The 27,399-nt window shown below is 41.0% G+C and overlaps 1 long non-coding RNA gene across 1 annotated transcript in view; it reads right to left on the minus strand.

The window, feature by feature from the left end:
* LOC138743984 (uncharacterized) overlaps positions 1 to 20,395 on the minus strand; it is a 37,356-nt gene extending 16,961 nt beyond the window's left edge. The window contains exons 1-2 of the long non-coding RNA XR_011345162.1: positions 20,320 to 20,395; positions 9,631 to 9,794 (exon numbers count right to left, since the gene is read on the minus strand). This is a non-coding gene — a long non-coding RNA (uncharacterized lncRNA). The remainder of the gene's footprint in view (positions 1 to 9,630; positions 9,795 to 20,319) is intronic.
* Between the last annotated feature and the right edge of the window lie 7,004 nt (positions 20,396 to 27,399).

The raw sequence follows: 27,399 nt of genomic DNA on the forward strand, positions 1-27,399 counted from the left end.
CGATCTTATGAACTAGTTCCAGAGGCTTATAGACAAAAGTTCAGGAGTTTAAAAAAGGCAGCAACCCAATCTTACTGAGATTTTGCTTATAGGAAGGTTGTGTGTTTTGATCGGTGGTGTGCCACAATGAAAGTAGAAAATAACTTTGATTTATTAAGGATATCATTCTGATTGAGAAGATTAAAAGTTGTGTTCCTGACGATATTCAGGTGTACTTGGCAGAGAAAAATGTAAAAACTTGGCAAAAATTGGCTAAATTCACAGAGGAATATGCTTTAACCCACAAGCCTAAGTGGACACCAGGGAAAACCTTTCAAAGGAATACTGCTGATAATCCAAGTAGAGTAGAAAGAAAATCTAGAAGTGAGGTTAAAGGAAGAGAAGAAGAGAAATGAGTGAAGAAATTTTTTTTGTGCTATTTGCCACTATTGTAAGAAGCCAGGACACATAATAGCAAATGTTCTGTACTGAAAAGGAAGAAAGAGAAAGGGGTGGTACCAACTGCCTGTGTTCAGAGTGAGAAAGTTGGGGATATTTTTAAACTATTCATGACTGAAGGTTTCATTTCGGTTAAAGGAGGATCCAATCAAGTGCTTGTTAAAATCCTGAAGGATACTGAAGCAGCCCAATTGCTTGTATTAAGCAACGTTTTGAATTTTGGTGAGGAGACCGATACTGGAGATGTGAATTTAATTAAAGGCATTGGTGATGAAGCAGAGCCTAGACCTTCGCAAAGAATAGTGATGACATCAGACTTCGTTAATGGCCTGGTTACGATAGGGATAAGATCAAGTCTGCCAGTGGATGGAGTTTCTCTTTTGTAAGGGGGAAAAAGTCATACCTACGGTGAAACTCACAAGTAAGCCATTGGTTTGAGTCCGAAAAGGATTTGGAAATCTACCCTGTGTGTGCCATTACTAGAGCCATGTCTAGAAAAAAAAATAGATAAATCTGTGATGGTCCTGTAGTGGAGGCAAGCATTGAGGACAAACCTAAGGATCCAGCTTTGCTGTTGTCAAGAGAAGAATTAATAGCCAGACAAAAGCATGATCCTGCTCTTGCTGGGATAAGAGATAAGATTCTGTCTAACCAGGAAATTGAAACTGTTCCAGTAGGTTACTTTATTCAAGATGGAATATTGATGAGAAAGTGGAGACCGCAAGTGATACCCGCCAGTGAAAACTGGGTGGTAATAAGGCAATTTGTAATTCCCGAAACTTACAGGAATGAAATATTAAAGTTGGCTCATAGAACACCTTTAGGAGGTAATCTTGGAGTGAAGAAGATGGTAGAAAAGACGAGGAAACTGTTTTATTGGCCAAAATTAAGAAAGGATGTTATGAACTTTTGTAGAACCTGTCACACTTGTCAAATGGTGGGCAAGCCTAATCAAGGATCACCAGTGGCACCTTTACAACCCATCCCTGCTTTCAGGGAGCCCTTCTCAAAAGTGATAGTGGATTGTGTTGGCCCATTGCCAAAAACCAAAGCAGGAAATGAATATTTGTTAACACTCATGTGCACAGCCTCAAGGTTTCCAGAGGCTATTCCCCTGAGAAACATTAAAGCAAAGATGATTATGAAGGCTATGCTAAAATTTTTCACACTGTTTGGCCTACCAAGGGAAATTCAATTAGACCAAGCGAGTAATTTTATGTCTGGAATATTTCAACAGGTGGGGAATGAATTGGGAGCCCATCAAATTGTGTCATCAGCCTATAATCCTGAAAGTCAAGGGGCCTTAGAAAGGTTCAATTTAACTGTGAAAAATATGATGAGGGCTTATTGTGTGGAAAATAATAAGGATTGGGATGAAGGAATCGATTTGTTATTGTTTGCTGTTAGGCAACTCAGGAGTCTCTTGGCTTTAGTCCATTTGAGTTGGTGTTTGGTCATGAAGTCAGGAACAGTGGATACATAATGATATACAATCAAATCTGTTGGATTAAGTTTTCAAATTTAAAAACAGATTGCATCAGGCTTGCGAGATGGCAAGGAAAAATTTAAAAACTGCTCAGGGAAAAATGAAAATTCTGTATGATCAAAAAGCAAAAATTAGGGACATTAAACCTGGTGACAAAGTATTGGTCTTGTTTCCAATGCAGTCAAACCCTTTGAGAGCTCAGTTTTCAGGGTCATATAAGGTGAAATCAAAAATTAACCAGGTTACCTATGTCATTGAGATGCCTGATCATCGAAGAGAGACACAGGTCTGTCACGTGTAAGGTAAAACATCATGAGATGGGAATGTACAGGGCTGTAACAAGATGTAAATGCATCCTTGTACTTACAAGATAAGAGAGACATTGATGGATTGAGAGGCAGGAAGCTAGCAGGGAAAGGATAGCAACAGTTTTAGTCATTGGACAAGTAATGATATGATGATGTTCTAAGCACATATCCAAGGGTATAAAAAATCACCATTTTGCTGATAACGGCAGAATGCATTCTCCGACTAACATGTTTAGTCGCAAGTGTTACAATCCGGTAATAAAGAACAAAGAACCCTGATTTCGACTCAGCCTGGTGTTTGTCTCACTCATTCATGAACAAAGCAGACCTAACACACGTGAATATGCTTAAACCTTACTTTGAGGAAATGACTGAGGAGGAGACTAGAATTCCAACCAAGGTGCTAGTTATAGAGGAAAGTAAGGAGGAGATAAGTTTTGTGGAAGGTCATGGAGCACAGAAAGTGATAAGCCCCAGGTGGAAAATTCTATAGTTTTGCAAAACTTAGAAACCAGGTTAATGCATTTGACTAAATAAGAAAGGGAAGAAATGAAGACATTACTTATGAAATTTAAGGATATCTTCCCAGATATTCCAAGAAGAACAACTGTGGCTTGTCATGATGTGGAGGTCAGTGATGCTAAGCCTATTAAGCAACATTCTTCCCGAGTTAATCAGGAAAAGAGCAAATTGTTGGATCAAGAGGTGGATTATATGCTCAAAAATGACATCATCTGAAAATCAAGTTAAAATTGGAGTTCACCCTGTGTTCTGGTGCCTAAGCCAGATGGCTCAATTGTACAGATTATCGAAAGGAAAACATGGTGACAAAGACTGATGTGTTCCCTATTCTCAGAATAGATGATTGTATTGATAAGGTGGGGAAGGCTAAGTTCATTACTAAGATTGATCTCTTAAAAGGATTCTGGTGTGTTCCTTTGACAGAGAAAGGCAGGGAGATTTCTGCATTTGTTACACCTTCTGGATTGTATGAGTATAATGTTATGCCTTTCGGGATGAAAAATGTACCTGGCACATTTCAGAGAATAATTAATGCAGTAATTCGGGGTTTAGAGCACACAGGAGCCTATATTGATGATTTAGTAATTAGTACGGATATATGGGAAGAGCACATGCTTGAATTAGAGCAGTTATTTCAGAGACTGGTGGAACCACACCTCATAGTGAATTTGCACAAGAGTGAGTTTGGACGTGCCACTGTTATTTATCTGGATTATGTGGTAGGACAGGGACAGGTGACACCTGTTGGAGCAAAAGTATTGGCTATCACTGCATTCTCTATCCCTGGTAATAAGAAAGCTCTTCAGAGATTTTTAGGTATGATTGGCTACTATCGTAGATTTTGTAAAAACTTTGCAGAAATTGCACTCCCATTAAAAAAACTACTTGGAAAGAAAGAAACATTTATCTGGTCAGATCCATGCCAGGAAGCATTTCTGAAGTTAAAGGCCATTTCATGCCATCAGCCTGTACTTATGTTCCCTAACTTTGAAAAGCCATTCTCTTTAGCCGTGGATGCCAGTGATGAAGTGGTTGGTGCTGTACTGTTACAGAAGAAGGATGGTGATGGAGTAGAACATCCTATTTTGTATTTCTTAAAGTTTAATGATCATCAATGAAATTATTCAACCATTGAGAAGGAGTTATTAGTGCTTGTTTTAGCATTGCAACATTTTCATGTTTATATTTGTACTCAAAAACTGTTACTAATATATACTGATCATAATCCATTTGTTTTTCTGTCTAAAATGAAAAATAAGAACAGACAGTTATTGAATTGGAGCTTACTATTACAAGAGTATGATTTAATTAGTACACACATAAAGGGGATGGATAATGTAATAGCAGATTGTTTGTCAAGATGTTAATCTGGGTAGATATGAATCTAATCACATTCTTATTGTAAAAAAAAATGAAGTGTTTATTTTATTTATGTAATACTTCCATTAATTGTTTAAAAAAAATGTTCTTGTGAACAATTTTTTTAGAAGGGGAGGTGTTACAGAGTTCTGTGTTGTGTATTGGCCTATGGGTTTGGTTTTATGTAAAAAGTGACAGTTTTCCTTAGAGAGCTAAAGTGAAGGTGGACTGCTGAGAGAGTGGGAGACGGACTGAGCATGTGCAGAAAATGAAAAAAAAAACCTGGACTTGGAAGATAAACCACTACTGGGTGGTGCTGTGGAGTGGAAGAAGGCCCAGAGCATGAATCATGGTCTGGAGGAGAGTTTAGAATGTTGGGATTTCAAAAAGGATGAACATTCTGAAAGCAGCCAGAAGGATCCAGACCAAGCTCGTGATTTCTCTCTTTGCAAGCAACACAAGACAACTTCGAATTTTGTGCTCGCTCTCTCGCTCTCTCGCTCTCTCGCTCTCTCGCTCTCTCGCTCTCTCGCTCTCTCCCTCTCTCCCTCTCTCCCTCTCTCCCTCTCTCGCTCTCTCGCTCTCTCGCTCTCTCGCTCTCTCGCTCTCTCGCTCTCTCGCTCTCTCGCTCTCTCGCTCTCTCCCTCTCTCCCTCTCTCCCTCTCTCCCTCTCTCGCTCTCTCGCTCTCTCGCTCTCTCGCTCTCTCGCTCTCTCCCTCTCTCCCTCTCTCCCTCTCTCCCTCTCTCCCTCTCTCCCTCTCTCCCTCTCTCCCTCTCTCCCTCTCTCCCTCTCTCGCTCTCTCGCTCTCTCGCTCTCTCGCTCTCTCGCTCTCTCGCTCTCTCGCTCTCTCGCTCTCTCGCTCTCTCGCTCTCTCGCTCTCTCGCTCTCTCGCTCTCTCGCTCTCTCGCTCTCTCGCTCTCTCGCTCTCTCGCTCACAAAGATCTTTTGGCTTCAGTTTACCAAAAAAACTAAATTTTGTTTATGATCTTTGCTTCGGTTGAGATCGAAGTTTTGTGAGTCTTGTGTGTTTTGTGTTTATTTTGTGTCTAAGTTTTTCTGTGGGCTGGTTAGAAATATAACTTAGACTTTAATTTATGTTATTTAGGCTGGGGAATTTATTAGTTTAACACTGTTATAGAAATTTGCATAGTAACCAGTGGGCATTGTTATAAAAAGGGGGATTCTGAATTAAAGTTTGAAGGTAAAGTTTTTTTGTTAATAAAGTAATTGTTCATCTTTACCCCTGTGTGATATGCCTTCTTTGTGGTTGCTGGTTTGATCTTGTAACAGTCAGATTTTTGTTTGGGGAAAAAAAATCAAGTTAATTTTAAGCTCCAAGAGAGTCCTCCATTTTCTGACGGGTTTATTGCTGGGAATTGACAGAATTGGAAATTGATGATTAGAATACAGAATAAACTTTCAAAATTTGTTGATGATACCATATTGAACTTGTAGCATATGACAGTGTTACTATCTTACTGTCTCAGATCATGGAGCAGCAGATGAGCAGACAAAGGGCAGGTGGAATTTAATGCATGATGTATTTTAGCAGAGAGAATAGAGAATAAACAATTGCACTAGACAATATTTTTTCATTGGGGATTATGATAGTCAACTTCAAGGTGAACATAAAGATGATGGTAGATTTGCTGCATAATGTGGGAAATTGGAGAAACTTTCAATTAACTTTTGTTGAAATTAAAATATTTTATCACATAATAATGCTGAGCCAAACTCTCAGGTTGACGATGTGTTGGAAAACAAATGAAGTTCTCTTGGTCACCAAGTTTACAACCAAAGTAGAGCTAATAGGCTTTCTTAATAAGTGTCGTCATGCTGTCTCTTTGAGGATAGACTTGCCTCATATGTAACGGAATGTATCACAGCTCTTGTGACATTGACAAGACATTTCTGCTGTATTGAATCTTCCTGAAGACAATGAATGCTATTGTTAAGTATGCTTACTAAGCTATTGCCTGAAGAACATGTGCATCAACATGTGTTCGATCGACACTATATCAATGTAGTGCAACTGTATATGTGAGATGCTTTTATGGCTGTCTGAATCTATCCTGACTAAGCATGCACAGGTCTAAAAGACTGTTTGCATAGCACCCGCACTGAGTCCATGCCCAGGCCTGCTTGGACCAAAAGACTTTGCTTTGTGGGCAATTTACTAGTAGACTTAAAATATGACAGAAAATCACAAAAATAGGTTATGTCTAAAAGAGGATACATGATAAGAAAATTTTGTTATTTTCAAGATCATCAGCCCAAAATCCATTAAAAGAAAGTGTTCAGGAAGAAAAGTCTTTGTTGTCCAGTGTTATAAATCCCAATTTGGCAACTTCTAGAGTATTGATTCAATTTTCGCAGGCACACTTTAGGAAGGTACTTGGGAGGTCTGGAAATTTGCTTGAATAGTTCCACAGCCAGGGGACATAGTTACAAAATCAGGTTGGAGAATCTGGGATCATCATTGTTGGAATAAATGTTGTTGAAAGTGGCTTTTGAAGATTCTACCAGTTCCTTTTGATAATAAGTGAATGATTATAGCCCCTTCCACACTTGCATCCCATAAATTGGCTGTTCAGTGTCCTGGGATAGGAATGAGGGTTTGATTTTTTCACACTTGACCACTCTTAACTGGGACAGTGAACGCTTTTACACTTGCAAAGAGCCATCCCTGTTCTACCTTCTACCGGTGACGTCATGACATATTGAGCAATGGTGGACCTGCCCTAAATTCTGATCAATGTATTGTAAACTTACATTGGAAAAAATGAATCATGCCTAATTATAACATAATTAAGCTTTATGTACAGCACAGTATGAGCCCTTCAGCCTTTGTTGTTGCTGTTGTTGTTGTTATGCCAACCTATATAAACCTTTATAAGGGACTGTGAAAAAGTGCTTGCAATAAATAGCAATAGCAGACAATTTTTAAACAGGATTGGAAAGTTTGTAGCACTATAGCACACAATTTATTTAGCGTGGGAAAGTTGGTAGCACTATCGTGTACAATTTATAAATACAGTGGGTAAGTGATGGCAGACCTGCCCTCCCAGAATTCCATGCGACAGAGAAAGGGCTGTGTGCCTGGCTGCTGCAATAGAGCATTTATGGAAGGGTTTCTCTGCAGTATGACATTCTGGAAAGTAAGGTATGCCATTGCTTTTCCCCCATGGTCTTTATAAATTGTGCGCTATAGCACTACCAACTTTCCCCAAGCTGTTTAAAAATTGTCCACTATTGTTACTTATTACCATTTAGTTCCACTCTCTCTCCTGCTGTGACTTTCCCACCACAAAGTTTATACCTTCGTTTTTCTTTTCTTCCTTAAAGTTCCTTCACTCACTCAAAAACGTGGGTCATTTCAATCCCACAATGCAATTACCCATTTCAGTCTTGCCTGATTACAACGCCGGCATCTGCAGACACCAGGGATTGTGCATGGGGTCTCGGCTGTCAATCCCCAGCGTGAGATGACACCATCTGTTGCCGGTGTTGATCTGATTTTGCTTTCACACTTGCCACTCTAAAGGCCGATTGTCGGCTAAAACCTGGGATCACTTGCAACTGTTCAAGGGACTTATGGAACACAGAATATAGGGATACTAAGGACATATCCAGCAAGAGAGAATAACTAGGAACCTGACTTTTGCATGATGGTGGAAGAAAAATGTTTTACTAACTTCAAAAAGAAATTGGAGTCATAAAGTGGGGTAAGAAACCCATTGAATTGCTCTGTCGAGAGCTGCCATTTACTCGATGTGCTGAATTACCTTTTTCTATGCTATGATGAAGGGGATTCTCTCATTTGATTGAAAATTTAAATATATGATATTTATTCATTATAAGAATGCCTGCAGTTTCTGTAATTTATCTATGTAAGCAGAACTAATGGTTAAAAGTGACTTGTGCTAATAATGACATCATCTTGGTAGGAGGTGTTAGACTGACAATTGGAAACTTTGTGCATTTCTAGTGGGAGATCTCATTCAGTGGAGTTCTGTTTGCAGGGTCCAATAAAGTAGGAGACCACCACTATAATGAATGTTATTACGAAAGATGGAGAGGAGAATCACAAAAGCTGCAGTCAAGGACCTTTTAAAAGAGCAGAGTCAAACCAAAACATCAATGTCCTAAAATAATTGTCTTGGTTGAATGAAATGATGGGAGATTGCTACAAGTCCATACAGACAAACCTGTCACTTTCTGGAGCCGTAACCACCTTTGAGTATGTGTTGATAACCTCAGTTGAAAATGAAAGATCCAAGGTTTAGACCCAAAGGCAATGAATGATGAGTGAAATATTTCTAAATCAAGCTGATGTGTAGCTTAGTGATGAATCTGCAGGTGTTGATCTTCCAGTGCTTTTTCTGCCCTTATTCCTATGGCAAGGGCTGGGGCTGTGTAAAAGCAGTGCTGCTCCACCTGGTTCTACTGCCTGGTTCTAATGCAGACGGATCCTTACAAATTTTCAATGGCCTGTTTAAGGAACCGACAATGAGTTCTTTAAAAAAATCTTGCATCCATGGGTTCTGCACCCAAGATGGCAGCGCCAATGCTGAGCAGCGAACCATGAGGGTTGCAGACTCTGGGTCAGCAGCTGACTGGAATAGGGAAGTAGAAATGGGGGGAACACTTCTCTTTTCTCCCCCCCCCCACATTGAGAAGTAGAAGCAGAGGAGACAACCCGAAAGGACTATGAGTATGGTAGTGGACCAGCCAGGGCTTCATCAGATGAAGGGCCCATGTGGGCTGCCAGAGACTGGTTCATGAGAACCAGGTATTAGAACTGGGATTCAAAGGGTGCTGAGAGCAAGGAGGACTTCCAGAGGGCCTTGGACACTGAAGGCTTCTTGGTTGTATCAGAGGTTTGGACTTGGAGCTTGAGTTGGAGCGTTGGAGGTGAATCCACAGCCACTCAATATCTATGTAGGGACTCTTTTGCTTTTCTTTCTCCTGTTGTAGGGCTACTGAACAATGCTCATGGTAACTCTTTATTTGCCTAATGGCAGACATGTTGAAGGAGATCATGTATATTACATTTTCAATGTATTATTACTTAACCATAAAAGGAACCTTTGGACCTTCTTGATGGATTTCTTGTAGGTGCTGGACCTGAACTCATCTTGGCAAGTGGAATTATTCCATTATACTCCTACTGTGCCTTCTAGATGGTGGATGGTTCTTGAGGTTTCAGGAGGTGAGCCCCTTGCTGCATGATCCTCAGCCTCTTGTAACCATGGTAATAATATTGTGAGTCAAGTTAAGATTCTGGTCAATGGTGGTCAATTTCCTCCCCAGGATGTCACTGATGGGGACCCAGTCATGATAATGTCAACGATAGGTAGTTAACTGCTCCTTTGCTGAAGATAACCATTGCCTGATGTTTTGGTGTTGCCTGCCTGAAAGTTTTCTCAATCTTGAAAGAAAGTTAGCCACCACTACATTGTTTCCACCATGACCGTGATTGAAATTGGATGTGTTTGTTGTCGCAATTTCCTTACCCCTACAATACATGACTCCAGAAGTTCTCTTCAAACCTTTAATGCTGCATTTTTTCTTTCTTTGAATAATCCGTCATGCAATAGAGCAGTATGGTGGATAGCGATGGACCATGAACTCATTTTTCTCTCCTTCACTGAGAAGTGTTCCAAGCTGATGTTAAATCCTAACATGAAATAAAGTGCAGAGATTTTAAATCCTTAATTACACAATATGATTGAAACTGAATGTGTTTCACAAGCAATACATGCAGAAATGTATCCTTTCAAATATTTGTCTTGTGCAACGTCTATTAGTCTAACAGCATTCCTCTTCATCTGTCAGTCTAGTGTTTCATTTTGCCAGAACAGAGATTGAGTGGTACTATTAATATTTAATGTAAATCTCTGTATATTTATATTTTAAATTTACATTTTATATTTAAACAAAATTATCTAGACATGCAGCCCAGTAACAGGCCATTCCTGCCCATGAGGACATGCTGCTCAATTTACACCCAATTACACGACTCCCCTGGTACGTTTCGAACGATAGGCAGAAACCAGAGTCCCTGGGGAAAACTCCTGCAGACACTGGGAGAATATACAAACTCCTTATGGACAGCGTGGGATTCAAACACTGGTTCTGATCCCTGGCGCTGTAAAGGCGTTGCACCAACTGCTACGTCAACTGTGCTGCCCCGGAATCTTGCTGTATATAATTTATTGATTTATCTCCTGTAGAAAAATAATTTGGTAAAAAGTTGCAAATCCAAGCACTTTTTATGGTTGATTGGCACATACAACAGGAACAATTACTTTAGTTTTAAAAGCTGGATATAGAGCGTTATTAGTATACTAATGAACTCGGCTACCTGTGCCACAGTGATTTCCAGTTGTTGCAAAAATTCATTTCAAATCCTCACATATTGTAATATACATGGAGAATTAATGGCAAAGAATTTCAATGTTAAGATTAAAAATAAACCAGTTAACGGTACAAATTGTAGGCTTTTTTTATTATTGCTTTTTAAAATACAAGATTTTGATTTTAATATTTTTCTGTTTGGTTCAGGGTTTTCACTGGTATTTAAAACAAAAATCCTTCAGTCTTTGTGCTTTCCTTTAGATATTCCTCTGCATGTTATAAAACAGCCCTTTCACACACTTCAGTGAGTTGATTTGCTTTATTATCTGTCTGCTGTTCAAAATGGAACTTTGTACATGATCAAGTTCTATCTCCCTGGTTTTTAACCAGGCAATTAAATAAAATGACATGATGATTGGATTGCATTTCAAATTCTAATGCAACTCGATATTTTCATACCAACATTAAACTCCCATGTTTGTAGAATATGGGAAATAACAATTGTAGCTATGCTGAGGTAAAATATTAATCTCTGTGGCATGACAGTTAAAGCCAATGAACTGGGGGGAGGTGTCTTAATATTGTTAAGAATCAGACAGCCACATGCAAACATTCAAGGCTGTCTCACTGAGTACAAGCACAGTCATCACCCTCTGCCCCAGATTCCAGATCTGATCAAGCAGTGATGTATTTGATTGTCATTGTATTGAAGTGCATTACCACTGGGAAGGACCTAATTTACAGCACAAAATGAGTTTAGATTCAAAAGATGGATCAGCTCTGTATCATGGCTGATTCATTAAATGTTGGGCTGAAAATGTGTTGGATCAGACTTTTTAAATCAATACTGTATATCGTTTAATGACAAATAAAAGCTGAAGAAAACTTCTGCAATGGTGACAATTGTATTGAAACACTCATTTTAATCTTATGATCTAAGAGCACCTTGCACGTTTTTAATGTCTTCATGCTACATTAACCAATAGGTCACAACATTTTTCAAATCTTTTAATTGACCACTATCAGAATTTCCACTTCGGATTACAAAATGAGTCCCCTTTTACCAGAATTACAGAATGGTAATTTTGAATTTGGAGCAGTTGCTATTGTTTTTTTCTTAAATTCTGCCTAGTTCTTTTTCAAATCTAATTTTTCGTATCGCTGAAATTTAAAAAAAATCTAACCTGACCTGACACTCAGACATTACAAAAGAATGCATGTTTTTAAAAATATTATTTTGAATAAATTTATTGATTATATCTTGAATGGTAATGGTACATTTTTGAGTAAAATAGCTTTAAATTCACTTATCTGAAAAAAATCATTTTTAATCCAGGCCAACACTCATTCGAAATAAATTGGTCGTGACAGTAGGGACCATCAGTGCAAAAAAAACCAAGATCACACATGTTGTCACTGACACATCACTGAAATTGCCCAGATGAACCCTTGAGAATACTGAATAGGCTAGAACTGTGGTCATGCACTATGGAACCTGATTTCAATGCTTAAATGTGCAAGTTGCAGGGACATGATCGTTCTTTGTGGGGGAAATGTGTCTGGCACTTACGCTTGCAACATGTGCCAGGTATTTGTGAGGCATTTGATCACAGGAGGCACAGAGAATAACATCATTCATTATTTATCACTGGCTTGGCGTATAGAAGCTGAAATTGGATGATGTTTTCCTGGTTTAGAAACATTGTGGGGTTTTCATAAGCTTTCAACATTTCTTTCACTGCACTGAAGGGTCACCTGGGCATTTGACACTTTTGCAATTCGGAGTCTAGTAGGGGAAAAAGGAAGGCTGGAAAAATGTGTCTCCATCTGCTGTATTCCACTAGTATGTTACCTCTTTGCCATGGGTTCTTCCTGGTTGTTTTGTTTGGTAAATGGAATAATAGAATGAGTTAGTGACTGAAGGACAAGCATTGCAAAGCCCTGAGTGAGGAAGGAAAGAAAGGGTCATAATTCCTAGTGTTTGTGTGACTACACACAGTATTTACTCCAGTTTACCAAAAAACAATACTAATGTGAGTTTATTCTCATATACAGCGAGAACAAAAGAAAATCAATAAAGTGCATAAGAGTCCTTAAATGAACCTCTGATTGTGTTCGACTTTGAGGAGTCTGATGGTGAAGGGGTAGGAGTCATTCCTCAACCTGGTGGTGTGAGTCTTGTGGCACCTCGACCTCTTTCCTGATGACAGCAATGAGAACAGAGCATGTGCAGGGTGGTGTAGTTCTTTGATTGCTGCTGCTCTCTGACAGCAGCATTCACTCTAGATGCACTCAGTAGTGGGAAGGATTTTGCCTGTGATGTCCAGAGGTGAGAGCACACCTTGAGGAAGGCCTCAGGCCCGAAATGTCGGTAATATATTTTATGGATGTTGCAAGACTGGCTGAGATCCTCCAGCATTTTTGTGTTTTTACAATATTTCCTGTTCACAGTATAAATGATATTTGTTTATGGGATCTTGTGCAAGACATTCATGAATGTATGAAGCATTTTTGTGATTCTATTATTTGAGACATGGAGTCTTACAAAACATGGATCCTTTCGTTAACTCCATTCAAGAACCCAACGACGCTAATCCCATTAACCTGCACTATCATAGCCTTCCATTGCCTTAGTGATTGAAGTGCTCATCTCGATACCACTTGGATGTTATGAGAGTTTGCCTTCACCACCCTCTCTGATGGAGTGTTCCTATTTCCAGCCACTGACTGGAAAAGTTTCTACTGTCCCTTTTAAACCTCTCACTCTTTAACATTAAATTTCTGTCCTCTAGTTACCAATATTTCTACCATGGGGAGAAGTTTAGAACTGTGTGCCCTTGTGACCCTCAGAATTTTGTACAATTCTAGTAGGAATTCTCAGTCTTCACTCCAAGGTAAACAAACACAGCCTATACAAATTCTCCTTATAATTGAGACACTCCATCCCAGGCCAAGATCCTGTTGAATCTTCATGCACTCGCTCCAGAACAATCACATCCTTTTTCAATGACCAAAACTGCATAGATGTTGGTCCACTGATGTCTTATTCTATGCTCCACGCTGCTGAAGATCCAGCTGCGCTGGGTGGGTCACGTCTCCAGAATGGAGGACCATCGCCTTCCCAAGATCGTGTTCTATGGCGAGCTCTCCACTGGCCACCGTGACAGAGGTGCACCAAAGAAGAGGTACAAGGACTGCCTAAAGAAATCTCTTGGTGCCTGCCACATTGACCACCGCCAGTGTGCTGATATCGCCTCAAACCGTGCATCTTGGCGCCTCACAGTTTGGCGGGCAGCAACCTCCTTTGAAGAAGACCGCAGAGCCCACCTCACTGACAAAAGGCAAAGGAGGAAAAACCCAACCCCCAACCCACCAATTTTCCTCTGCAACCGTGCCTGCCTGTCCCGCATCGGACTTGTCAGCCACCAACGAGCCTGCAGCTGACGTGGACATTTTACCCCCTCCATAAATCTTCGTCCGCGAAGCCAAGCCAAAGAGAAGAAGAAAGAAGGTTAATAAAAAAAAACTGGCACTCAGTATGCCTTCTTTTATCACCTTGGGAATCTTTGAATGTATACATTAATGTCCCTCTTCTTCAATACTAAGGGTCTAATATTGTGTATGTCCTACCCTTATTTGAACTTCATGATTAAATTCCACCTGCCATGGTCTGTTTTGTTTACCAGCTGATCAATACCTTCCTGTAGCCTGTGACTATCCTCCTTATTATTCACAATATCACCAATCCAATCTTTGTCATTTAGATTTCAGATTTATTGTTTGAGTACATACATGACATCACATACAACCCTGACATTTTTTCCTGCAGGCAAGGTAGAGTTACCACTTAATGGCAGTGAAAAAAAAATCTGTGCACAACATACACATGTAAACAAATAAAGAAATCGAAGCAAACTGCAATACAGAGAGGGAAAAAAATCTGTGCACAATGTACACATGTAAACAAATAAAGAAATCGAAGCAAACTGTGCAATACAGAGAGGGAAAAAAATCTGTGCACAATGTACACATGTAAACAAATAAAGAAATCGAAGCAAACTGTGCAATACAGAGAGGGGGAAAAAAATCTGTGCACAATGTACACATGTAAACAAATAAAGAAATCGAAGCAAACTGTGCAATACAGAGAGGGGGAAAAAGTCAATAAAGTGCAAAAGTTAGAGTTCTTGAATAAGTGCCTGATTGACTTTATTGTTAAGGAGTCTGATGGTCGAGGGGTAATTGCTGTTCCTGAACCTGGTGGTGCAAGACATGTGGCGCCTAAACCTCTTTCCTGATGGTAGCAAAGAATATGTGCTGGATGGTGTGGATCCTTGATGATTGCTGCTGCCCTCCAGCAGCAGTGTTCCCTGTAGATATTCTTGATGATGGAGAGGGTTTTGCCTGTAATGTCCTGGGCTGTGTCCATTATCTTTTGCCAGGCTTTATGCTCATGGTCCCCATACCAGACCATGATGTAACAGGTCAGCACACTTTGCACCAAACAGCTGTAGAAATTTGCCAGGGTTTCTGGTGTCATACCAAACGTACACAACCTCCTGATGTAGAGGCACTGAGGTGCTTTCTTCATGATGCCGTTAGTGTGTTGAGTCCAGGAAAGTTCCTCCGAGAAGGTGACTCCAAGAACTTAAATTGGCTCATCCTCTTCACCTCTGATTCCCCCCAGTGATCACTGGATTATACTCTTCTGGTTTTCCCTTCCTGAAGTCGATAATCAGCTCTTTGGTTTTGGTGACATTGAGTACAAGGTTGTTGTCGGTGCACCATTCAGTCAAGTTTTCAATCTCCCTCCTGTAAGCTGACTCATCACCCCTTTTTATACAATCCGCTACCATGGATGTATTGACTATTTATTGTTGGATCATTCTATTTTAACAGCGTCTTCATTGTTGGGGTCTTTCATGGCTTGGTTCAGCATCATGCTGAAGAAGATTGAAAAGAGGGTTGGTGCGAGAACACAGCCTTGCTTCACGCCATTGTTAATGGAGAAGGGTTCAGAGAGCTCATTGCTGTATCTGACCCGACCTTGTTGGTTTTCGTGCAGTTGGATAATCATGTTGAGGAACTATGGGGGACATCCGATGCGCTCTAGTATTTGCCAAAGCCCTTTCCTGCTCACGGTGTCGAAGGCTTTGGTGAGGTCAACAAAGGTGATGTAGAGTCCTTTGTTTTGTTCTCTGCACTTTTCTTGGAGCTGTCTGAGGGCAAAGACCATGTCAGTAGTTCCTCTGTTTGCGCGAAAGCCGCACTGTGATTCTGGGAGAATATTCTCGGCGACACTAGGTATTATTCTATTTAGTAGAATCCTAGCGAAGATTTTGCCTGCAATGGAGAGCAACGTGATTCCCCTGTAGTTTGAGCAGTCTGATTTCTCGCCTTTGTTTTTGTACAGGGTGATGATGGTGGCATCACGAAGATCCTGAGGCAGTTTTCCTTGGTCCCAACAAAGCTTGAAAAACTCATGCAGTTTGGCATGCAGAGTTTTGCCGCCAGCCTTCCAGACCTCTGGGGGGATTCCATCCATACCTGCTGCTTTGCCACTTTTCAGTTGTTCGATTGCCTTATATGTCTCATCCAGGGTGAGGACCTCATCCAGCTCTAGCCTTAGGGGTTGTTGAGGGAGCTGGAGCAGGGCGGAATCTTGGACTGAGCGGTTGGCACTGAAAAGAGATTGGAAGTGTTCTGACCATCGGTTGAGGATAGAGATCTTGTCGCTGAGGAGGACTTTGCCGTCTGAGCTGCGCAGCGGGCTTTGGACTTGGGGTGAGGGGCCGTACACAGCCTTTAGAGCCTCGTAGAAACCCCTGATGGTACCGCAGGGATGGCAGTCTCTTCAATCTGAGGCGCCTGCAAGCTCACACCAAGACACAAGAGAAACTTGTCCGTGAACTACTCTTTGCAGACGATGCCGCTTTAGTTGCCCATTCAGAGCCAGCTCTTCAGCGCTTGACGTCCTGCTTTGCGGAAACTGCCAAAATGTTTGGCCTGGAAGTCAGCCTGAAGAAAACTGAGGTCCTCCATCAGCCAGCTCCCCACCATGACTACCAGCCCCCCCACATCTCCATCGGGCACACAAAACTCAAAACGGTCAACCAGTTTACCTATCTCGGCTGCACCATTTCATCAGATGCAAGGATCGACAATGAGATAGACAACAGACTCGCCAAGGCAAATAGCGCCTTTGGAAGACTACACAAAAGAGTCTGGAAAAACAACCAACTGAAAAACCTCACAAAGATAAGCGTATACAGAGCCGTTGTCATACCCACACTCCTGTTCGGCCCCGAATCATGGGTCCTCTACCGGCATCACCTACGGCTCCTAGAACGCTTCCACCAGCATTGTCTCCGCTCCATCCTCAACATCCATTGGAGCGCTTTCATCCCTAACGTCAAAGTACTCGAGATGGCAGAGGTCGACAGCATCGAGTCCACGCTGCTGAAGATCCAGCTGCGCTGGATGGGTCACGTCTCCATAATGGAGGACCATCGCCTTCCCAAGATCGTGTTATATGGCGAGCTCTCCACTGGCCACCGTGAGAGAGGTGCACCAAAGAAAAGGTACAAGGACTTCCTAAAGAAATCTCTTGGTGCCTGCCACTTTGACCACCGCCAGTGGGCTGATATCGCCTCAAACCGTGCATCTTGGCGCCTCACAGTTTGGCGGGCAGCAACCTCCTTTGAAGAAGACCACAGAGCCCACCTCACTGACAAAAGGCAAAGGAGGAAAAACCCAACCCCAACCAACCAATTTTCCCCTGCAGCCGCTGCAACCGTGTCTGCCTGTCCCGCATCGGACTTGTCAGCCACAAACGAGCCTGCAGCTGACGTGGACTTTTACCCCCTCCATAAATCTTCGTCCGCGAAGCCAAGCCAAAGAAGAAGATTCCATTTTAGAGCTTGACAGAATAAAAATGAGGCACAATCATGAGTAAAAGATACAAATGCGTTTGAATGACACATTGACTTCATGTGAGTTCATTAGAAGATTATCCAAAACTTTCATCAGCCAGCTGATCATTGCAAATTTCCTCGTGTTTTAATGCAAGCTAAAAATGCAAAAATTAAAATATGAGCAAAATTGCATATTTTGTTTATAGAACCTGCAGTACAGCAGTATTCCCAATACCCAGCACCTATGAGGATTACGGATGTTGGACGTACAAATTTTCCGGTTGTCTGAGACTGACTCTTCCAATGCCTAACTAATACATCTGAATCAGAATGCAGGTACTTAACCCCCACAACCCCCAACCCCAACTTACGACTGTAATTGGGACCAAAGAATCGGTTGTATCTCAAAATAGACTTAAGTTGGAATTTTGCCCACACTTGTGAAGTACCAGAATCTTAAAGCAAACTTTTAAATCAAATTTTATGATAACAACTTAAAACTTCCTGAATTTGTCGATCAGCCTTGGTGAATATTTCCATATTCTGACCCATGCTTACCTGTTTAGTCAGCATCCTGGGGGTGGACGCAGCCATCTTGATTCCTGTGCGCGTGCACGAACATTGAGCGTCCTGATATTGAATTTCCACCCTTAACTCATTGCCAAACCAAACCAAACTCCCAGACTTATTTCCTCTTTTTATTTGCTGGTTGTTTGAGTTTCCAGTTGATTGAATTCTGGATAATGGGGATTCTACTCTATCGGCTGAACTGGCAGTTAACAAAAAAAAATGGTTAAAATTACTTCATCCCAGATGGAAGTTGAGTAACAATGACACCCTCACAAGTAACGCTAACTCTCACAGTTACGACCCCAATGTATAACCAGTGTATGTGCAAGCTCAATTTCAATTGCTATTATATCCATAGAATTCTCAAATGCATGATTTTGTTTTTTAAAGAGATCTTGTTTTGATCATTTTTTTTGTATTCCACAAATTATCTTCCTCTCTCAACAAACAGAACTAAATTCTAATTGCTACAGAAGGTAAAAAAAAACTCTTTGGGCATTTCATAATTTAGAATAATTAATCTTGTGTTTTGCTGGGCAATCCTTCCCCCCCCCCCCCCCCCAGATGCATTGCTAGATATACTCTGTGGTCTTGTATGGTGGTGCTTGAGTCTTCAATTTTGCATTATGAATGATAACCAGGCTCTCACACACTTCAGAATAGATAATTACAGTTGTCCTGTTTGCCTTTCAGACCAAAGTATTTTTAACATATATCTTTCCAAGCAATTGTTTTAAAATCCCAGTCAACTTTTGTAAGAAAAGAGGATTATTATAATCAATTCTGTGTTTATAATGCTCTGTCAAATCATTAATTACCACAAACAGTCCATAAATCATTTTAGTGAACAATGGACTTGCAGGAATAAAGATTCAAGATTCCTTTATTGTCATGTAATAGTACAGAATATGTAATATTGCACAAAATTGCTTTCTGTTTGCTATAAGGCAGATAAAGAGTCACCATTACTGTTGCCTGGCACCCCCTTACAGTATGAGAAAAAGAGAAGCAAAAGAGAGTCTCTTCAGTCATTTAGTGTCCATGGATTCGCCTCCGGCCCTCCCACAGCCTCTACAGTCGCACAGACTCCTATTGGATTCATTGGCGACCTGAGCTCCAGATCCAAACCAACAGGAAGCCTTCAGTGACTGAGGCCCTTCGGGAGCCCTTCTAGCCCTCAGCATCCTTTTGAATCCCAGCTCTTGTACCTGGTTCCCATGAGCCAGAAGCCAGCAGCCTGCACCCTGAATGGGCCCTTTGCCTGCAAGTTGCGAGCAGCTCGCAGCCTGTGTGAGTCAGTTGTTGGCACATCTTCCAGCCTTTGTGGTTCCCTCAGCTGCTGAGCCCCTTGCTGGTCCGCTGCCATGGTTACTCTCCTGTCGGGTCGTTTCCTCTGCTGCTGCTTCTCAACAGGGGGCGTTCTCCCCTTTGCTGGTTCCCTGCATGAGTCAGCTGCTCCTTGGGGTCTGCAATCCCTCGTGACCGCTGCTGAGCATAGGAGCTGCCATCTTGGGCATAGATCCCAAAGTTGCAGTATTTTACATACAAAGATTGTTAACTCCTTTAACAGTCTATCTGAAACCTGTACGGAACCATTGGCATTAGGACCGGGCGGTTGAAACCTCTGCTCTCCAGAATCTGCACCAGCGGCAGCTCTGCTTCTACGCCATTTTTAAAAAATGGTTAATTGTAGTATAAGTTTGCAAATCCAGTGTCTTGCAAGTCGTTTAAATGCATTTTCAGTTCATTCGCTTGGCACAATCATCACCAGAAAAAAACTCGTGGCGTTTTGAATAACAGGCTGTGAGGTAAATTGCAATGGTTGTATCAATTATTAATTTCTGGTGTCCCACTTGTTTATTTGATGTCAGAAATCCAAGTCAAGCCTGCACGCTTCATTGATCAGTTGTAACACAGTATACATTGACAAAATAAATCTCTACTTGCCCGTCTCTTTGAGTAGTTCCACAGCAAACAATTTTATTAACAATGATTTTTGTTATGCACTTTGTGTAATCTTGGTTGTGAAGCATAATTGTTTTAAGACTGTTGCTACTTGAAGGATTTTGTCATGTGATTGCTGTCTTGGCTACAATAACATGTATAAAAAGTGCCAGGAATGCAGGCTGAAGAACTCTTGAATCAAGAACAAATACCTTTTTAAAGCTCCTTTTGTTTACATACCCAAGCAGTCGGATTAGGATTCTGGCCCCTAAGGCCTTCACAACCAATCAAGATCAGCACCATTTTCATGCAGTGCCCCTATATTCCCATATATCTTTAATATCTAAAAATCTATTGATCTCAGCTTTGAGTCAATCAATAACTAAGCCTAATAACTAAGAATTTCAAAACACTCACCATCCTCTCAGAGGAAAACTTCCTCCTCACCTCATGCCTCCTTTGTTTTGACACAATTGCCCCTGATCCTGCTCTCCTGAGTCAGGGGAAACACCCTTCCTGTGACTTAAGTTCTCTAAATAAATGAGGTCAGTTCTTTTTTTTAAATTTAGACATGCAGCATGGTAACAGGCCATTGCATCTCACGAATGCATGCTGCAAAATTTTTGACCCAATTAACCTACACCACCGGTACGTTCCGAATGGTAGGAGAAACTGGAGCCCTGGTCTCGATCGCTGGCATTGCTCTATCCACTGCACTAATTCTAGAAAATAAAGATCTAACATGCTCAATCTCCCTTCATGTAACAGGCTGGCTCTCTCAAGAACTAGTCTGGTGAATCTCTGATGCATTCCCTTTGTACCATTATGTTTACCATAAAAGAAAGGAGACTAACATTGATCATAAGGCTCAGTAAGGAGCAGTATAGTGCTGTATGACTTGCACAAAGACTCCTTTACTTCTGTATTCAAATCTTTGCTAAGGAAAGGCCAACCACACCAGCAGGTTAGCTGTTCCTGACTTGTGCACAAGAACATTCAAATGGCTTTGAACAGTATCATTTCTTCAAATCCTAGCCTCATAACTCGCTGCATGTGAGTGAGGAAAACAGGATAATTGGGACAGTATATGTCACGGTTATAGTTTGCAATGACAAGATCTGGAGTAGGAAAAGACTGGAGTACAGGTTCCTGATGAAAAGGATCCTCAGTCTCAGGTAAATACTCCTGACCAAAGAAATGGGCACAGAATTGATGGCAGTAGAAGAGGATCTCAACATCCTCTCAGGCTCAGGATATGGTCCTCGACTGTAGGGAAATGAAGATGAGGTCTCTACTGAGGACTGTTTATTGTGGGAAAGATCAGAAGGAATGAGGAAAATGCAACAAGGAGTCAAACAGGAATAGAGAGAAAGTGATTGGAGGGAAGTAAAGGGTGAGCAAGATCCAGTAAACTGTTTTAGTTCAAGATATTAAAATTTGATGCCTGAAGAAGTTTTACAGAAGCATTAGAAGTGGTGGAGTTAATTGGCGTTGTTGAAGAGGAGGGTCAAGAGCGTGTTTATGTCAGTGCATGGTAGTGTGTGTGGATCTCAGCATGCAATGAAAATAGTAAAGGCTTCCCTTTACTTCCTGTGGATGTTACATGATCATTTGAGTTTCTCCAGCACTTTTATGTATTGCACTACCCTCACCGTGTCTGCCGTCTTTCTTGTTTAAGTGATTTTTGAATTTGCTGTTTGGTCTGTGATATAGCCTAGCAACTGCATTTAAGTTTCATGGAGCTAATAGGATACAGGAGAGCTTTTGAGTGCAAATGTCAAACAACATAAAAACACAGTAGCAGAGGCTGTGAAATAAATCTTGGCTAGAGATGAGTTAATATTGACCAATCTTGTGTGGCCTCCGTTGGTCATAGTCGACTATGGGTACTGTGCCTAAAGCGAACCTGGAGTCTCTCCAGAATGCAAGCCAGGGCAGAGTTGATAGGAGATCTGTCTGTTGCCTATGCAGTGCCCCCCTCCCCACCTCCATGCTAATAACAGATCCAGAAGAATGATGAAAGTCTATAAAGTTTGGTGCCAGCAGCATCACAGGATCTCCATGCCGGTGCAGCAGTCGGTCACTTTTGGGGGCTCAGACTCTGTATTTTTTTTCTTGGCATTTACTCCCAAAGCCTTTCCCTTGAGTGATTATAGTCACAAGGCAGTGGAGGTTTGAAATTGGAGTTTTCCCTCTCCTAGATTATCTGTGGTTATCGAGCCCCATCTGCAAGGAACAATTGGTTTCAAGGTGCCAGTGGCCCACCTTTGCCCCTTCTCCTGTCAGGGAGCACAGCTCTTCTGGGCATAAGAACTATGCCACTCATGAAGGCCAGGAGATGGACTTAGTTGTCAGAGGTTGTTTGAGATGCACTTCATGAAGAGCATTTGTGTAGCAGTGGGAGCTCGTCCCTGCTACCTCCCTTCAGCTATGACAACCTATAGAGCATATTGATCAATCATGGCAAGGACAAATGGTTGAAAATGTCTTCAGCCTGTGTACTTGAATAGTTTGTAGAAAAACTCTTGTTGCCATAAGAGATTTGTGAACTGTTTAAATATTCTTAATCTACATAATTTTACTGCACACACAGTACAACTCCAATTATCCGAAATGGTCGTGACTAGGCTTATTTTGGTTAAAAATTCTATCTATCTATTTATTTCTTTATTTAGAAGATTGGTCGTTTTTTAACAACAGCCCAGTAGCAACAGCAAATCACTTGTATCAGTGTTTGTACTTCAGCAAACAACAAGGGAAGACTTTTTAAGCATTAAAATAATGTTTAATTCTCACAAAAAAAATTGCTGGCCAACACCTCCCCACCAAGGCCCTGCTTGTGCTGGGACCCCGATGTCCCCAGTCAGTTCGGCTCTGAAAAATTTCAGATAACAGGATTTTGGAGAATCTGATTTCAGATAATCAGAGTTGTTCTGTAATAACTCTCATGGAGACAATCTAAGAAGTTACAAAATGAGGATGGAAAGCATTGTTCAATATCTGCATTGTGTGAAATAGAATCAGATTATATATCTACCGGCATCACCTACGGCTCCTAGAACGCTTCCACCAGCGTTGTCTCCGCTCCATCCTCAACATTCATTGGAGCGACTTCATCCCTAACATCGAAGTACTCGAGATGGCAGAGGCCGACAGCATCGAATCCATGCTGCTGAAGATCCAACTGCGCTGGGTAGGTCACATCTCCAGAATGGAGGACCATCGCCTTCCCAAGATCGTGTTATATGGCGAGTTCTCCATTGGCCACCGTGACAGAGGTGCACCAAAGAAGAGGTACAAGGACTGCCTAAAGAAATCTCTTGGTGCCTGCCACATTGACCACCGCCAGTGGGCTGATATCGCCTCAAACTGTGCATCTTGGCGCCTCACAGATCGGCGGGCAGCAACCTCCTTTGAAGAAGACCGCAGAGCCCACCTCACTGACAAAAGGCAAAGGAGGAAAAACCCAACACCCAACCCCAACCAACCAATTTTCCCTTGCAACCGCTGCAACCGTGTCTGCCTGTCCCGCATCGGACTTGTCAGCCACAAACGAGCCTGCAGCTGACGTGGACATTACCCCTCCATAAATCTTCGTCCGCGAAGCCAAGCCAAAGATATTGGAAAATATGGAAGACACTAACAGAAGTGCTAAACACAACCTCTTTATTTGCTTTAAGTGAACTGTTCAACCTCAATATTCAGCACACAAAATAAAATCACTTTAGTTGTGTTCTTGATTCTATAAGTGTAAACAAATTTGAATAAAACTATTGTTACCAATATTTGAGTTTGTAATAACAAAAACAAATACAGATTTTTTTCATTTATTGGTGTAACAGCGATGGAATTGATTACTTGCATTTGGCATGCCAAAAGACAATAGCCGTGGCTCCCAACTGCTACAAAGAGGAGATTTACATATCAAACTACTGATTTGGGGATCATTGTATTATCCAGTAAAAAAGAAGCTGATGCATATACATCTTTGTTTATCTTGCTCTGTTTAAAAGTATAATCACATAGGCAAGGACAACAGTACCAATCTTTGCCTAGCAATTCTTCCATACATAAAGAGGTACATTAAACTGGAGGTGCATGATGTCCTATGTCAGTTCTCTGTGTGACCTTGCACCAGCAGTTTCATGGTACAAAGCCCCGTGTGCAATAGAATAAACTTAACATTCAAAAACGTGCATTTCCTTTTTTCCTAGTTTCAACAGATTTTCTTCTGTTTGCCTTAATATCGGGAAATGAAGGGCAAGGAATATCAGGGGTTAGTTAGTTAGATCATCAGTTGACTATATGGTGGAAAGAGGCTGGCTGTGACTGAGCTGGTCCACGGAGAGTTGGGTGGTGGAAGATGTGATCAGGGGCCTCGATGAACTTGCTAGCAAGCGGGGAACCATTGTGGGGTAAATGCCAAGTAAAGTTCTTTGAAGGTGGAGCTGCGATTGATAAATAGTAGCTTAACATCAGTCCCCTTGTCCAGGTGTCCCTGACAAGATTTCCCAGTGTAGGGCCTGTTAGATGGATCTGCTGTGATCCTGTTTCACAATAAGTGAATCTGAGGGAGTTGAGGTTGAGTGAGTCATGACAAACTCTTGAAGCACTTCATGAAAATAATGGTGTTAATTGTCCTATAAATTGTACAATGGACATTTGCACAGAAATATAAATATTCCCAGTTACTGAGATAGACTGTGTCGTTCTATTAATGCAGTCATTTTGTGTAGTGTACAAGTATTTTTCAATTAGTGTAGTTCAGGACCCTGATAGCCATCGCATTGAAACTGTTCTTGACCCTCAAAGTTCTGGCCTTCAGGCATTATGATGAAAGAGGTCAGAATGTTAGATGTGGAGCAAATTTGTCACAGTTAACAGGAAATATTTTGCACACCTTTTGACATCACTGCACATGCCATGTCGACTCCTTGCAGTTAGAATGTATCTCTAGATGTACCTAGAATAAATAATTGAAACGGAGTGACTCATCCACAAAGAATCAATTCATGTTTTGTGAATAAGCTTTTGTCATACACAGAAGAATTTACAATTCCTCGTCAATTTGACCAAAATTCAATATGGCAAATTGTTTTTTCTTTAATTTGTATTTCACATGATGACATCATTTGAAAAATAATTGTGATTGTAATTCCGTCTTGAATATAATTCAAGAGTTGAAGTTTGGATATCAACTTATTACCAGCTTAATTGTGGAGAAGAATAAATGTTTTATTGTTAACCGCTAATAAGTTACTTTTGCAGACCATAAATGTAATTACACATTTGTGATTTTTTTTCATTGGAGGCCTGTCAAATCCCAATAATGTTTGGCTGTTTTTCAATATTGAGGAGAGTAGGTTAGAAGAGAGTCCGTACACAGCCTCCACTCATAATCACGATCTTGGGTAAAATGCCCCAGTGTGCTGGTATTGCTGGTTCGATGCAAATTATTCCTTTGTTCTGCAGGCAGACATCTGGTATCTGTAGCACAAAGGAACTCCTTGTGATCCAGCCAGAAGTATTGCAATAAATCTGACCCAAATAGAAATATTAAACTGACTTTTATTTTACATTGCATTCACTTCAGTATTTCAATTTTTCACAATCTGAGTTTATATCATTGCAATCCTTTATAAAATAAATATTTTTGAAGTCGCAACATCTAATTCCAGCAAGAACAATTTGATGAAAAACTTTGCAGAGCTCAATGATTATTAAATGAACATACAACAGTGTGCAGTTAAGTTCCTTTTCACATATAAATACTTTGTTTATAAATGCATCAAATGATGTTTAGGCGCCATTAAAACTGAACACAGGCCAAAACCTCTTGTAAACAAAGCTGTTAGCACTTCTTCACAGTCTGATATATAAAGACTGATCTATTGAGAATGCAACAAGTGAAAGGACCTGTCAGTTTGAATGCCTGTGTTTCTATCTTGTGACCAACACCCCCCCCCCACCCCCCCAACCACCACCCCAGTCCTACAATGAATAACAAATAATACCAGATTGATTTGGCAGTGTTTCAAGAAAAAAAGTGAGAGACCTGTATTGAAAAATCTTGGAATAAAGCCCATTTTCTTTGGATCTCCATCGTTTCTGAAAACTTTTCTCTTGTTGAGGTCAAGCATCATTGAAGCAAAGAGAAAATACTGTCTCTACTTTTTAGTTGGATCTTGCAAGATGTTGCCGTATTTGCTCCACTTACTAAATACAATTATAATCAAGCATTGAATAACCAAACCAAGAATGACTCAAGTAACTTTCTATGTGCTGACATCATGCCAGATAAGCATGATTGATATCTGGGATTCATTACAAGGGGGAACTGGGAACTTCAATTGGCCTGTGGTGTAAGCAATAGATGTATTTGTGGAAAATCTTGAGATCATAAATTCATTAGCCTCTGAGATGAACATAGAGGTCCCTGTATGTTGTTAATCAGATTCCTCTGATGTAAACAGCTGCACTAAAGCCAGTAGTAGTTGCTCCAGTTCCTTATGTTGCCCTTGGTTCTAATTCCATAAGTAGCGAGCTGTAGGTGAATTTAGTCTGCACTTTTTGGGATGATTCTTTAACTCTTAAAAGGAAGGAGCACCATGTGGCGGAAGCATTTTGGAATTCAGTCTGACATTTTAGAATGAAACTACCCCTGGAAATCTTGATGAAGGGAAGCAGAGGACGGGAGAAAAGTGATTATTAGTCTACGTGGGCCTTTTGGGTGAACTCTGCAAAGGGTAGCAATGAAGCCAGGTTACAGAACTGTAGGATTTGCTGCTATAGCAATTATTGTTCGTGAATGCTCCCAATAATGCACCATCAGGCTCGAGTACAGCTCATTGCACTCCTTCCTGTCATTCACTCATGTTCAATCATTTAGGCTCCTGTTGCACATTCACTTTCACCCCTTTCCCATGCACTCAGCCCTGCTGTAAATCTTCATCTGCTTTTGGAGTTGTAGAATGAGGAATTGTTAGTGTACAGATGGAGCCTGTTTAGTTCGTTGAAATATATTCAATCTCCTTGTTATATATTCTTGCCAGTCCTCTTAACCACCCATTAACCAATTCCATTGTGAAAGCCACATTGACTTTTTATCTATCACTCTTTCAGATAATGCATTGTGGAATGGAACTGCACTCTGTGTGTGGTGGTGGTGGCGGGGGTGGAATCTTTCCTCGCACCGCACAAAACAAAATGTTAACAATTGCCTGGAATTTTGGATCAGCAACCATTCGGAGAAGATTCTATTTCTTGAAGCCGTGTCTAATTCACAGCCACAACATTCAGTTAACTTCACTTTCATCATTTGGTGTGGCCCGGATAAACACTGTCCACAGAAAAAAAAGCTTTGGCCAATATCACTCCTAATCCTACAAAAGAACATGGTATCCCTGAATGTCAGAGGCATTAAGAAATATTCAGAACATTAAAAATGGTCGCAATCATTAAAAATATAAAAATGAAACCATCAAGGACACTTAACTA

This window comes from Narcine bancroftii, chromosome 10 (genome assembly GCF_036971445.1).
Source record: "Narcine bancroftii isolate sNarBan1 chromosome 10, sNarBan1.hap1, whole genome shotgun sequence".
NCBI lineage: Eukaryota > Metazoa > Chordata > Chondrichthyes > Torpediniformes > Narcinidae > Narcine > Narcine bancroftii.